This window comes from Lutra lutra, chromosome 1, assembly GCF_902655055.1.
Source record: "Lutra lutra chromosome 1, mLutLut1.2, whole genome shotgun sequence".
Taxonomy (NCBI): Eukaryota; Metazoa; Chordata; class Mammalia; order Carnivora; family Mustelidae; genus Lutra; species Lutra lutra.
The window spans coordinates 219,965,969-219,977,940 of record NC_062278.1 but is presented as its reverse complement, the minus strand read 5'-3'; the positions used below and the strand labels follow the sequence as shown (position 1 = coordinate 219,977,940).

General features: G+C 60.4%; 1 protein-coding gene across 3 annotated transcripts in view; it reads left to right on the top strand.

Moving 5' to 3' along the window:
• Nucleotides 1-432: 432 nt before the first annotated feature.
• KDM4B (lysine demethylase 4B) overlaps nt 433-11,972 on the top strand; it is a 133,650-nt gene continuing 122,110 nt past the window's right edge. For all 3 annotated transcript variants that reach the window (XM_047708855.1, XM_047708836.1, XM_047708844.1), the window contains exon 1: nt 433-565. The gene's annotated coding sequence lies outside the window, so the exon portion shown is untranslated. The remainder of the gene's footprint in view (nt 566-11,972) is intronic.

Genomic DNA, 11,972 nt, shown 5'->3' with positions numbered 1-11,972 from the left:
GGGGCCCGAGCCCTGATTGGCATTCGCCTCAGCCAGTCCGCGCCTCGGGCTCACCCCTAAGCCAATGAATGCTCACTCGCTCCCGTGCGGTCGTTGGGCGGTCCCCGAGGCGCCCTTGTCAATCCGAGGTCCAGCCGCCGTCGGGTTGGTAGCGGCTTTCTTGGCTGGCGTGCGCCGCTTCCAATGAAAACGGAGCCGGTCAGCAGGCACGTGGGTGGGCGCCGGCGTGTCCCGGTCGCTCAGCCAATGGGGACGTTAGGCCTGCGCCGGCGCCCGCCCAATCGAGGAGCGCGGGGGGCGGGCCGTGCGATGTTGATGGGCCCGGCGGAGGGGAGGGGCGGAGCTGTCAGCGGCAGCCAATGGGCGCGCGGGCGTGGGCTCGGGGCCCAATGGGAGCCAGGGCGGAGCTGGCGCGCGGCCTCATAAGCCCCGCCCGGGGCGCTCGCGGAGGGCTCGGCCGCCAGCGACCGAGCGGGGCCCGGCCCGAGCGGGGCCTGGGGGTGCGACGCCGAGGGCGGGGGAGCGCGCGCCGCTGCTCCGGACCGGGCCGCGCGCGCCGCCTCAGGTGAGCCCGCGGGGAGGCGGCCGCCGCGTCCGAGCTCGGGCCCTGCCGCCGCCGCCGCCGCCGCCGCCACCGCCGCCGCCGCCGCCGCCGCCGCCGCCGCCGCCGCCGCCCCCGCGCCGCGCCCCGGGCTGCGGGCGGGCGCCCGGGACGCGAGGCCCAGGCCTCGGGCACGGCCTGTTCGGGCCGCGGCCGCCGCGCTTTGTCCCGGCCCGCGAGGCGGTTGGGGGCGTTAACCGCCCGGCCCGGGGGCGCCAGCCGGGCCTCGGGCGGGGGCGGCGCGGCCGGACAATGGCGGGGCCGGGGGCGGGAGGCGGGGGCGTCCGGCCCGGGGCCGGGGGCGCGCGCGGGGGCTGGGCCGGGGCGTCCCCGCCGGCCCTGCACAAAAGATGACAGCGTGGGTGGCCCGGCCCGGCTGGCCCTGCCCGGCTGGGCCCTTCTCTTTTATTATTCACAACAATCCTGATAATTAAAAAAAAAAAAAAAAAAAAAAAAAAAAAGAAGAACGAGGCAGAGACCGAGAGCTCGTGAGCGCTAGGGAGCTGGCGATCCCAGGCCCCGGCTGGCCCCTGCCTGCGTTTCCGCCCCTTCGGCTCTCGGCGGGGTCACCGGGGCGCTGCCCGGCCGCGGGCCCCGACGCGGCCGTCGCTGCACCCCACCCCCCGCCCCGAGACAGCCCCCCGCGCCGTCGTGGCTTCCCAACTCGCTTCCTATCTCCCAGCCCCCTACAATAAGCGTGCAGTCTGGATTTTTAAAATTATTATTAAAATACGTGTCCACTTGGTAGGCACCTCGCAGCTTCCAGACGCGTCCCCTCAGTGCCTCCCCCTTGGAGCCCTATCGCCATCCCAGAGACCCCCTTCTCTGGAGCAATGGGTTGTGGAGTCGCTCCCGCCGCGACCCCGGTGGGAGCTGGGGGACGGATTCATTCTGCAAGGGACCTGCCCCTCAGCGTGCGGGGGCCCGAGTCCGCGCCCAGGAGGCACGGTGACACCAGGTGGAATGGGGTGCGTGTCCACCTGAGCGCCGTGGAAGGTTTTGCCGGCGATTGTCCTCCCCCCTGGGGGCGGGGGAGGCGTGGACTGCGCTTCCGTGTGTCCCATCTGTTTTGGGGCGGGGGGAGGATGCTTTTGTGTTAATAATTCAGGTGCATCTGGGGAACTGTTTCCCGAGTTATGAAACTAGTGAGAAGGTGGTTCTGTTGGGTGGAATCCGGTGATCCTGCCTGTGAAGAGTGTGTTCTGGTCGGTGTGTCTCTGTCAGCTGCTTTTATTCAGCAAGTTCCTTGGGGCCCCACAGGGTGCTGGCTCTGTCTTGGGGTGGGAGGATAGTGGGATGCATTCAAGGCTCGGGGGCCCTGCCCCACCCCTCTGCCTCGACAGCCATTTATGTGTTTGTCCCCAGGCTGGAGAAAGCCCCTAAAACCGGTTCATTAGATGACTCTATGGGCTTCTATCGCCGCCATCCGAGAGCTAATGACTCCCCTAATTCTCAAATAATAGCTTCCTTATGAGGCTGCGGGAGGGTTTGTCAACTCGCTGGTCAGCCTTTTCTCGCCGCCTCTGCAAGAGCTACGGACGGCCTCTCCTGTCTTTGCAGCCTGGTGTGTGGAACCCTGAAGGACAGAGTGTGAAAGTCGAGGAGTCAACTTGTGATTATGGGAGTCGAGGGTTTCTGAAACTCGCTGGCCCTGTTTCCGGGTTTCTGATTGGATGCTGGGTGAATCTCAGTGTTCCTCCGTTTGCGCCGGGGACACCACGCCCGTCAGGCTGCCCTGCCCTGGGGGACGTCACTGCTGGCGAGCACAGGGGGTGGCTCCATGGAGGGGGGTGGCCCAGGGGCACCCAGGTGTGGCCATGCTTGCATGCACGTCCGGTGTCAGTTGCCGCCCGTGTGTGTGTGTGCACACTCATGGGAGTGTGTAGCTTTTGAGACTCGAAATACCTACAGGTCTTGGAACAATTGATTTTCTCCCATTTTTGGATCCTTTCCTCTTTGGGGGTGGCCTGCTAAGGAGATTGTGCCCTGCTGGTGCCGAAACGTGGTGCTGATTGGTCATTTAGGACCCCGCCCGGCCTTTGTTGTACTTTTCCTCAGTCCCTGTGCCATCCTGCAGGAGCCCTCCGGGGTGGTCAGCCCCCTCCCCTCCCCTCCTCCCACCCCTGCCGCTCTGTCTGTGCTTGATCCCGGTGCTGCTGCCTCTGCCCTCCCCTGCCCCACCCCCTTCCCCTGGAGGGGCTCAGCCATCTGTTCTGGCTTCTATGTGACACCTGTGAGAAGGCGGGGGTGGGGGGGAGCGATGGAGCGCTGGGACAGGTTATAGAGAATTGCTAACTTGAGGGGGCCTCTGTTCTTATGGGGGGAAGGGAGAGGTGAGGGTCCTAGGGTGTGAATCCCACCATCCGTGGGGGTCTGGTTCAGGGGATGGGTGGGTGGTGCCAGACTGAGACCCTGGCAGATGAGCCTTTTTTTTTTTTTTTTTTTTTAAGATTATTTATTTATTTATTTATTTGACAGAGAGAGATCACAAGTAGGCAGAGAGGCAGGCAGAGAGAGAGGAAGGGAAGCAGGCTTCTTGCTGAGCAGAGAGCCCGATGTGGGACTCGATCCCAGGACCCTGTGATCATGACCTGAGCCGAAGGCAGCGGCTTAACCCACTGAGCCACCCAGGCGCCCCCGCAGATGAGCCTTTTAAGTGGCCTCCTTCCTGGGCTGTGGAAGCATGGTGTGGGGTTCAGAGCTCTGTGACCTTGGGCCAGTCACTTGCTCAGGAACAAAGTTAGGGGGGTCATGAAGCCTTCCCGAGTTGGGGGGCGGGGTGAAGAGCCAGTGACCTGCTTGCAAAGGGCATGACTGTGGAGGGCCGCACAGACCTGCTTGGCTACCACCGTGCCTCACCCACAGCCTCGGACGCCAGGGCTCTTGGCTCTGCTCCAGAGATTTGCTCCGGGGGCTGCCCCCAGGGGCCTCTGTGCCCCAGCTCTTTCCTGCCCCGCCCTGGTGAGGATGCTGGGCAGCAGACGCCAGGGCTGAACCTGGACTCCATTCTGACCTGCTGTTCTTGGCCGTGTCCCTGGATTCCTGTCCCCCCCTCCGTTCCCCATACAGGCTTCCAAGTGTGAGGGACCCGGGTTCACATCCCTCCCCAGACCACATCACGTCCCTTCTCTGGGCCTCAGATTCCTCACCTGTTAAATGGGTGCAGTGAGAACGTATGCTGGGTGGTTGTGGGGGATCAAAGGGGATGAGAAGCACTGAATGCTTTGTGTGGCCCCGGAAGCTGGGAGCTGGACATGGTTGATTACTGGTGTGTGGTATCAGCTCCTGTCAGCGGCTCCCTCTGCCTGTCCACATTCGATCGGCTTGTCCTCCCTGAGACCGCCCTGGGCACTGTAGGTCACTGAGCAGCATCCCTGGCCCCACCCACTTGATCCCAGGAGCACACCCACACCCCCAGTGTGACAACCACAAATGTCCTCAGACCTTGCACAGTTGCCCCCGAAGGAGATCCTGTCACTTAACCTTTAATCCTGCAGCAGCCTGATGTTTGGCTGTGACCCTGCTCTCCCTCAAGTTCTGGTATCCCTTTCCCCTTCCTCCCCTCTGTCCTCGAATAGGGAGGGGCTTGTATTTACAACCAGTGTCTGGCCAAACTCAGCCTGGCTGTCCCAGTCCTTAGTCCCAGTCCTTAGTTCTTCCGGGCTGAGCTGTCACTCTGCCTCTCTGGGGCCCTTCCCAGCCTGCAGCTTCCCCTTCAGGAGAGGAGGGCACCCATGGACTTGCCCGTGCTGCCTGGCGGGCGTGGCCTCACCCTGAGCCTGCCCAGGTGCCATGCTGAGGCTGGCTTCCACCTGTCACCATACTCCCCCCCCCCTCCCGGCCCCCACCATACCCCTTCCTGTCACTTTGCTTAACAGTTCTCTTTACATTGACTTTGAGATGACTCACTTCTTTAATCTTGCCTTCTCCCAAGCAGTAATGTCCATGAAGTTGTGGCTCCGTTCATACGCTGGTTGCCGACCCTTTGATCCAGTGAAATGGATTTAACTCTGATATTAAAAAAACAGGTTTGTGTCACCGCAGTAGGAAGGCCCGAGTGGGTTGATGAATTGATTTTGTTGTTGGATGAGTTGGTTTTTGAGTTTCCTCCTCCACTTTGACTTGGCCTGTTCTGGGAGCAGCTTGCTGGTTAGAGAAGGTGTTGCCACGGGTCTGTCACTTTTCACTCCTGCTTCCTCAAGGAGCTTTTAGAAGTTCTAAAAGTGGTCAGCTTCTACTCAGAATGCTCCAGTAGCTTCCTCATGTTCCTGGAGAAAATCGGGAGACCCCTTCCCATGGGCTCCCTGCTCTGTCCTCTGTTGCCTGTCCTTTCTCCTTGCCCTACTGTTCCCCCGATCCTGTGCCTCAGTCATAACCAGTTTCCCTGCCTGCTCTTCCCTGCCCTGCCTCAGGGCCTTTGCATTGGCTTTCCCCTCACTCTTCTTGTCAGCTGACTCCTTGTCTCTTCACGTCTCAGCTCAGAGGCCATTCCTGGCCGCACTGCCTAAACTCACCTTTCCAGCCTCTGTCTCTCCCCATCCTGCCTTTTCTTCTTTGCGTTCAGCACTGCCGTAAACACACAAGTTAATCTGTTTATATATTTATTGTCTGTCTCATCCAGGAAAACAGAAGCTCTTTCTGTAAGGGGTCAGAGAGTCAGTAGTTTTGGCTTTGCAGGTCGGTCTGTCCCAACTACACTGCTCTGCCGCTGTGGCCCAGAACTATGGGAATGAATGAATATGCCTGTTTTCCAATAAAGCTTTATTCGTGGTCACGGAATTGGGAATTTCACCCGTGATGAACGGTTTCTCTTCCTTTGATTTTTTTTTTCTCACCCAAACATTAAAAAAAGGTCAAAACCATTCTTAGCTCTGAGGCTGTATAGAAGCAGGAGGAGGGCTGTAGTCTGGGAACCCCTGCCGCCGGGCTGTGAGGTCCTTGCTGGAGGAATGACGTTTCTACTGGCTGCTGCGTGTCTCCACAGCACCTAGGGCGGTTCCTGTTCCGCAGTGCGAGTTCAGTCAACCCTCCTTTGCTGGATGAATGAATTGCCGTCTTCCTTTCGTCAAAACAGAGTCCTATTCTATATTAGAAAAAAAATGGGTTCCGGGTTGTTTCAGGGGAAATATAAGAAAATGTTATGGCCCGGCCCACCCAAACAACCCCAAAATGAAGGAGGAAAAAAAGTAGCTGTGAACAGGAGGAAATATTTTGCTATGTGCGGTGCCCGAGACCCCTGCCAGCCTTGCATACCGCACCCCAGAATATTGGGAAGAAATGTTCGCAAAAGATGGGGAAGGAGGCTTCTTGGCGTAAGGAGTTTAGTTTTGGCCTGGCAGAGGGTGAGGGCTTAAGAGGAAGACGAGTTTCCCAACCATTTCATTTTGTAAGCATCTGACCCGTCCTCTTGACCAATACCTGTGCCCTGGTCAGAGGGGGTGGCGGAGTCCTGTGGGGTGGTTTTCTTTTCTTTTTATCTTTTTTAAAGACTTTATTTATTTATTTGACAGAGATCACAAGTAGGCAGAGAGGCAGGCAGAGAGAGAGGGAGAAGCAGGCTCCCCGCTGAGCAGAGAGCCCGATGTGGGGCTCGATCCCAGGACCCTGAGACCATGACATGAGCCGAAGGCAGAGGCTTAACCCACTGAGCCACCCAGGCGCCCCTTGTGGGATGGTTTTCATAGTCACTGGCTGCTCCAAGTCACTGGGGACACTTGGAAGAGGTGGCTTCGTGGGCGTGAACACTGAGCCGTGTGCGGTGGGCGGGTGACAAGGTGACTGTCGGATGGCATGTGGTGGGCCCAGGAGTGCGCCTGGCGGTGGCACTGGCTCCCTCTTGCTCCTCCAGCACGACTGCGACGGGAGGACAGCGGCTGGCTGGGTTTCCGAGCCAAGGACATCTTCAGCGACTTGGATTTGGTACCGTCCCAGGAACGTTCTGACTCGTCAGAGAAGCATGATTTGCGCTCACGCCTTCTTTAGTTGATGGAAAGAAACAATCTGGAGAGGGTTCCAAAGGTGCCTATCCTTTTTGGCCTCTCTCTGTCTTTCTGTGCCGCTCCATCTCTCTCTCCCTCCTTTCCTGCCCTCCCCTCGCTTCTCACCGCCCCCTTCGTGGTCCCAGTGAGCGCGTGTAGGCAGGCACGGGTGGGCGCGGGCAGCATCGTCGGATCGCGTGTGTGGAGCTGGCCGCGCTTTCGGCAGCCGTCAAGCACAGAACTGTCCAGTTGCTGTGGGTCAGGGCTGGAGGCCTTGAGTGGGTCTGTGCGGTGGACAGAGAGTGAGTAGGTAGGAAGCAGGTTGCCGAGGGCCGCCGCGCCCTCCGCCTGGGTCTGCAGGTACAGATCAGGGCGGTAACTGCGTCGGATTTGGCACTGTTTGGTGACCCGTGATCAGTTACATTTCTCAGATGAGCTGGACAGCGAGCTGCGAAGGGGTGATCTCTAGCTGGGGTGCTCCAGATTTGCCCCCAGATGATGGCACGTTCGGGACAGCTTCGGGCAGAGGTGGGCCTGGCTGCCTGGTTTTGCGGCTGCTCGCTCCGGGCTCCTGGGAGGGAACGTGGGAGAGATGGTTTGGGTACGGCGGCGGCTGGCGGTGCGTCTGGAGTTGGGCTTCATGCAGAAGAAGCCGGGGTGTGGGTCCCCGAGGCCTCTCTGACCAAGGGCCAGCCCGAAGCCAGCAGCAGGCTCAGGGATGGCCTGATGACAGGGGTGTGTGGGGATCCCCGGACCTCATGTGGGGTGGGAGTGGGCCGCACGCCCTGGCATTTCTGGGCAGCCCGGACAGCAGCCTGGGAGCTGGCTGGGGCGGTCTCCTCTCAGTCACCCCAAATGAGTGAGGGGGACCCTGGCTGGCTGGGCATCCGGACTGGGAGAGTCTGTCATCTTGCTTTTGGCCCCTTCAAATGCCCACGGTTCCCCCGCTGTCTCCTTTAAAACCCTGACTGGCAGGAAGAGGCGGCCCCTGGTGCGGCTGGCCTCCCGGCTCAGGTCGGCGGGCCGCATGGATCTGATTATCCCGGTCACGAGTCGAGCGGCTGCCCGCGTCTAGCTCGCGTGAGTAAAGCCCCTGGAATTTAAACTCTTGATTCACTGTGTTATTCCAGCTCAGTGTCCCCGAGGAAGAGTAGGGAGTCGGGAGAGAAAGCTCAGTCAGTGACACCCCCGTTCTGGAAACGAAGGCGTCCTGTCGCCCTCTCTTCCCGGGTTGCAGCGCGTGGAAGCCACAGCATGGTCTGGGCTGTGCTTGCGTCCTCGCGTCCCGCGCCGGCACCAAAGGCGGGGCAGAGCCATGGCTCCTGCGCAGTGTCGCTGGGTGAGGACCCGGACACTCTGTGCATGGAGCGTCTCTCGCTGGGCCCCACAGAAGGAAGGCTGGTGGTCGGACAGATGGCGGCGGGGAGCTCGCTGGCGGCAGGGGGGCGTGGCCGGTGCCGGTGGACCCTCACGTGGAGCGGGGGTGCAGCGGCCGCTGCAGACACCCCAGCTGCGTGGCCCGCCAGCCTCAAGGCAAAGTGCAAAATCAGGAATCCCAGAAGGCTCCTCACATGTGGCCCTCGGCTTGCTGACCCGTGGCTCCTCTCCGTGACCGGGGCCGGGCCGTGGCTTCCTAGCAGAAGCGCGGCCGTGGGAGCCCTGGCACCATCTGAGGGCACCTGCCAGTATGTGGAGCGTGACAGTTGTTGTCAGCCCTGCCTGTGTCTGGCCAGGTGCCGGTGGCGGCCGGGCGAGCAGTGTCTCCGGCCCACAGGGGTCATGGCTCGTGGCGGAAGGCAGAGCAGCTTCGGGGCGCAGAGGGGACCAGGGGAGCAGAGCTCACAAGATGCATAGAAACCAGGCCGGTGGAAGCACCAGGCAAGGGTGGCGTCTGCTGGCTTGGGTGGTGGCCAGGAAGATGATGGAAGAGTCACCGCTTGAGCCGAGCCTTGTCATTGTGGGCGCTGATGGACTGGCAGGTGGTGGAAGCGGGGGGATCTTGGAGGGGGTGTTTGGGGCTGTGGCCTCGGGGACCTGTGTGAAGACCACGGGGGGAGGCAGGGAAGCCCGCCTGTCTCTTGGGTGTTTTTCCTTCCCCCAGCTCCCCACACCAGGCTCCGAGGGGTTCAGGGGAGAGGGGGCCCTCGAGGATCCCAGAGTCTAAGACCAGAGCTGTTCAGGTCGCCGGGGAGAGCCACAGGATAGCTGCCCATCGATTGGCTCTGGGAGGATGACCGGACCCTGAATCTTCTAGAGCTGTCCCTCATAAAGTCCTGCCCTGTCCTCGTCATTTTGTGTATATATTTTCAAAGTAAATCCTGTGCCCAGCATGGGGCTCAAACTCGTGACCCCAAGACCAAGAATTGCATATTCTATGGACTGAGCCAGCCAGGTGACCCTTAAAAAAAATCTGTCTGATATATATATAAGGTATTGTTTATTTGACAGAGCTAGCGAGAGAGAGCGCACAAGCAGGGGCAAGGGCAGAGGGAGAGGGAGAAGCAGGCTCCCTGCTGAACAAGGAACCCCATGTGGGGCTTGATCCCAGGACCCCGGGGTCATGACCTGAGCCGAAGGCAGACGTTTAACTGGCTGAGCCACCCAGGCGCCCCTCATATTTTTATTGAGATGTTCACATATCAGAACATTCACCCTTTTCAGTGGACAAATTCAATGTTTTTTAGAATATTTATAGAGCCGTGCAGCCATCACAACTATCAGATTTCAGAACATTCCAGAACCTCAGAAGGAAACACCATACCTATTAGTCACTCTCCCCTGCCCCCCAGCCCCCGGCACCCACAAACCCCCCTCCCATCTGTGTATGAGCCTGTTCTAGACATTCTACAGAAATGGACTCACACCCCGTGTGGCCTTCTGTGTCTCGTTCCCTCCCTGGGCATCTGTGCGGGGAGGCTGGGCCTCAGGGTGCGGGACGGGTTCTGAAGATGAGGATCAGGCACGATGAGCCAGCTCGCTGCGGGGGTGCTCAGGCAGCCTTTTGCGTGCCCAGTTCTGGACTCCTGTGTTCAGTGCTGGGTCCTCACCTGTCTGCCCTCCTCTTGCTCCAGCCCGGGCTGGCCCAGTGGTTCCCCTGCGGGACCTCTCCGGCAGAGCAGGGCCTCCGAGTGTCTGTTGCCTGGAGCAGCGCAGTCCTGCCGTGTGGCTCTGATTTATCCACTTCCTGGGTCCTGTAGGTTCACCTCCTGGTCGGTAGGCCTGGGGCCTCCCTGCCCGGCGTCTGCCAGGGCTTGGCCCAGAAAGAGGTGTTCTGGTTCCTGCTGGCCTGGTTGGTCGTTCATTGTCCAAGCCTGCGTGGGCCTCCCTGAGAGCTTCATGTGGCTCGGGAGAAGCCCCACCCGTGCCCTCCTTTCTGAGACGCCCCCCACCCCCCACCCCTGCCGTCTTGCCAGTAGCTTTTTTTTTTTTTTTAAAGATTTTATTTATTTATTTGACAGACAGAAATCGCAAGTAGGCAGAGAGGCAGACAGAGAGAGAGGAGGAAGCAGGCTCCCCGCTGAGCAGAGAGCCCAATGCGGGGCTCCATCCCAGGACCCTGGGATCATGACCTGAGCCGAAGGCAGAGGCTTTAACCCACTGAGCCACCCAGGCGCCCCTTGCCAGTAGCTTTTAAAGTGAGCTGCCTCCTTTGGGCCCTTTTCCTTTCTTGGTCCGGATGGCCCCAGCCTTCCCAGGGGTGTGAATTATCTCTTCAAAGGCAGCGACTGGGTAGCTAAGTGTCCCCTTAGGCCTTGCAGGACCCCATGAAGCCCACTAGCCCGAGAGTTGCAAGTGGGCCTCTGTTCCTGCCCAGGTGTTCCCCCACCCCTCTGAGTTAAAGGGGTCAGTGGGTGCCCCCTTGCCCTCCACGGGGAGTGGCCTCACCATCCTGGGAGATCCTGAAATGCAGCTGGGCTCACCGGGGAGGGGTGAGGGCCTCGAGGGGCGTGGATTTGCAGCAGCACACAGCTGGATGGCTGCGCCCCCTCCTGCGTGCCTGGCCGGTGCCTTCCCTGTGGGGGCAGTGCCGCCCACCTGCGTGTGTGTGCCCTTCTGTTCCCCCCAGCAGAGGACACCTGTGAGCCCCGGGGGTCCCAGGCCCATGTGAACACTCCCTGAATGTCAGGTGACAAAGTTGGTCCCGCGCCTCACGCCATATACAAAAACTCCAGAAGGCTCAGCGACCTGAATGTGAGACGTGAAAAGACATGTTTTCCCAAGGCAGCGCCGTCCAGTAAGGAGGCAAAGCAAGACCCTTGTGTAAGTGCAGTTTTTACAGCAGTTATGTCGGAAGGTAAAAGGAAACAGACGAAATTAATTTGATTAATGTATTTTTATTGAATCCCGTGTACCTAAAATGTTCTCGTTTTAACATGTGATCACTGAAAATAGTCATGGGGTTGTTTTATGCTCCTCTGTGTTGTGTTGGTACTGAGTCTTCAGCGGCGGCTGTCTTTCTCGCTCAGTGCTGGCCCCCTGCCGGGCCAGTTCTTTGGGGGGCCCCCCTCTGTCCCTGGATGAGCTGAGCACCAGGATGGGGTTGGGGATGCTGGCCATGGGGGTGCCTGGCACTTAGTGGAGACTGGGCCCTTCCACCCGCCTCCTGTTTCTGCCCGCCTTCCTGGTGGGTCAGAGTTTCTGGAGCTCTGGGCCTCTAGCTGGAGAGACAAGACAGAGCCGACAGAAACCGGCTGTGGCCGCTGAGGTGTTCGAGGGCAGGGCGGTGACCACTGCAGGGGGGTGCGGCCCAGGGAAAGCCCTTTGTGGGGGCCCACGGGAGGCCCTGAGCCTTTCGTGGAGGAGGTAGAAATCAAGCCAGCATTTGGAGGAGGAGGCGGCTGTGGGCCCGACCCAGAGCCTGCCTTGGGGAGGGCAGGGGCTGAGCCCTCGAGGGCCCCGTTTTGGGGTGCTGTAGTAGGGAAGTGGAAACAGCCGGAGTCTGGGCCGGAGTCTGGGCCGGAGTCTGCAGTGCCGCCTCTCCCTCTGGGCTGTTGGGCCCCACGGCCATGGTCCCGACCCTTCCTGTGCGGCCCTGCAAGGCCGCCTCTCATGTTTTACAGGGACAGAGAACTTCGTCCCTGCTGTGAAGGCCGATGAGTCCCCGTGGCTGAGCCCAGGGCCGGGCCTGTGTGGCAGGGATGTGGGCTGTGCTGGGGAGCTGGGCGCTTAGCGCTCGAGCTGCTTCTGGTAAGGCCTCGCAGGAGCCTGGAATGCCGCGTTGGCCGTGGGCTCTCCCAGGAGAGAGACTCGTGTAGAAGCGGCGCTGGGAAATTGCACTTCCCGGCTACCGCCGGTCTTAAATGGCCTGAGGTCTCAAGGCAGGATGGCCAAAGGGGTGAGCAGTCAGAACGTGTACCCACATGGCCACCCCTCCCGTCCCCCCACCGCCCCGG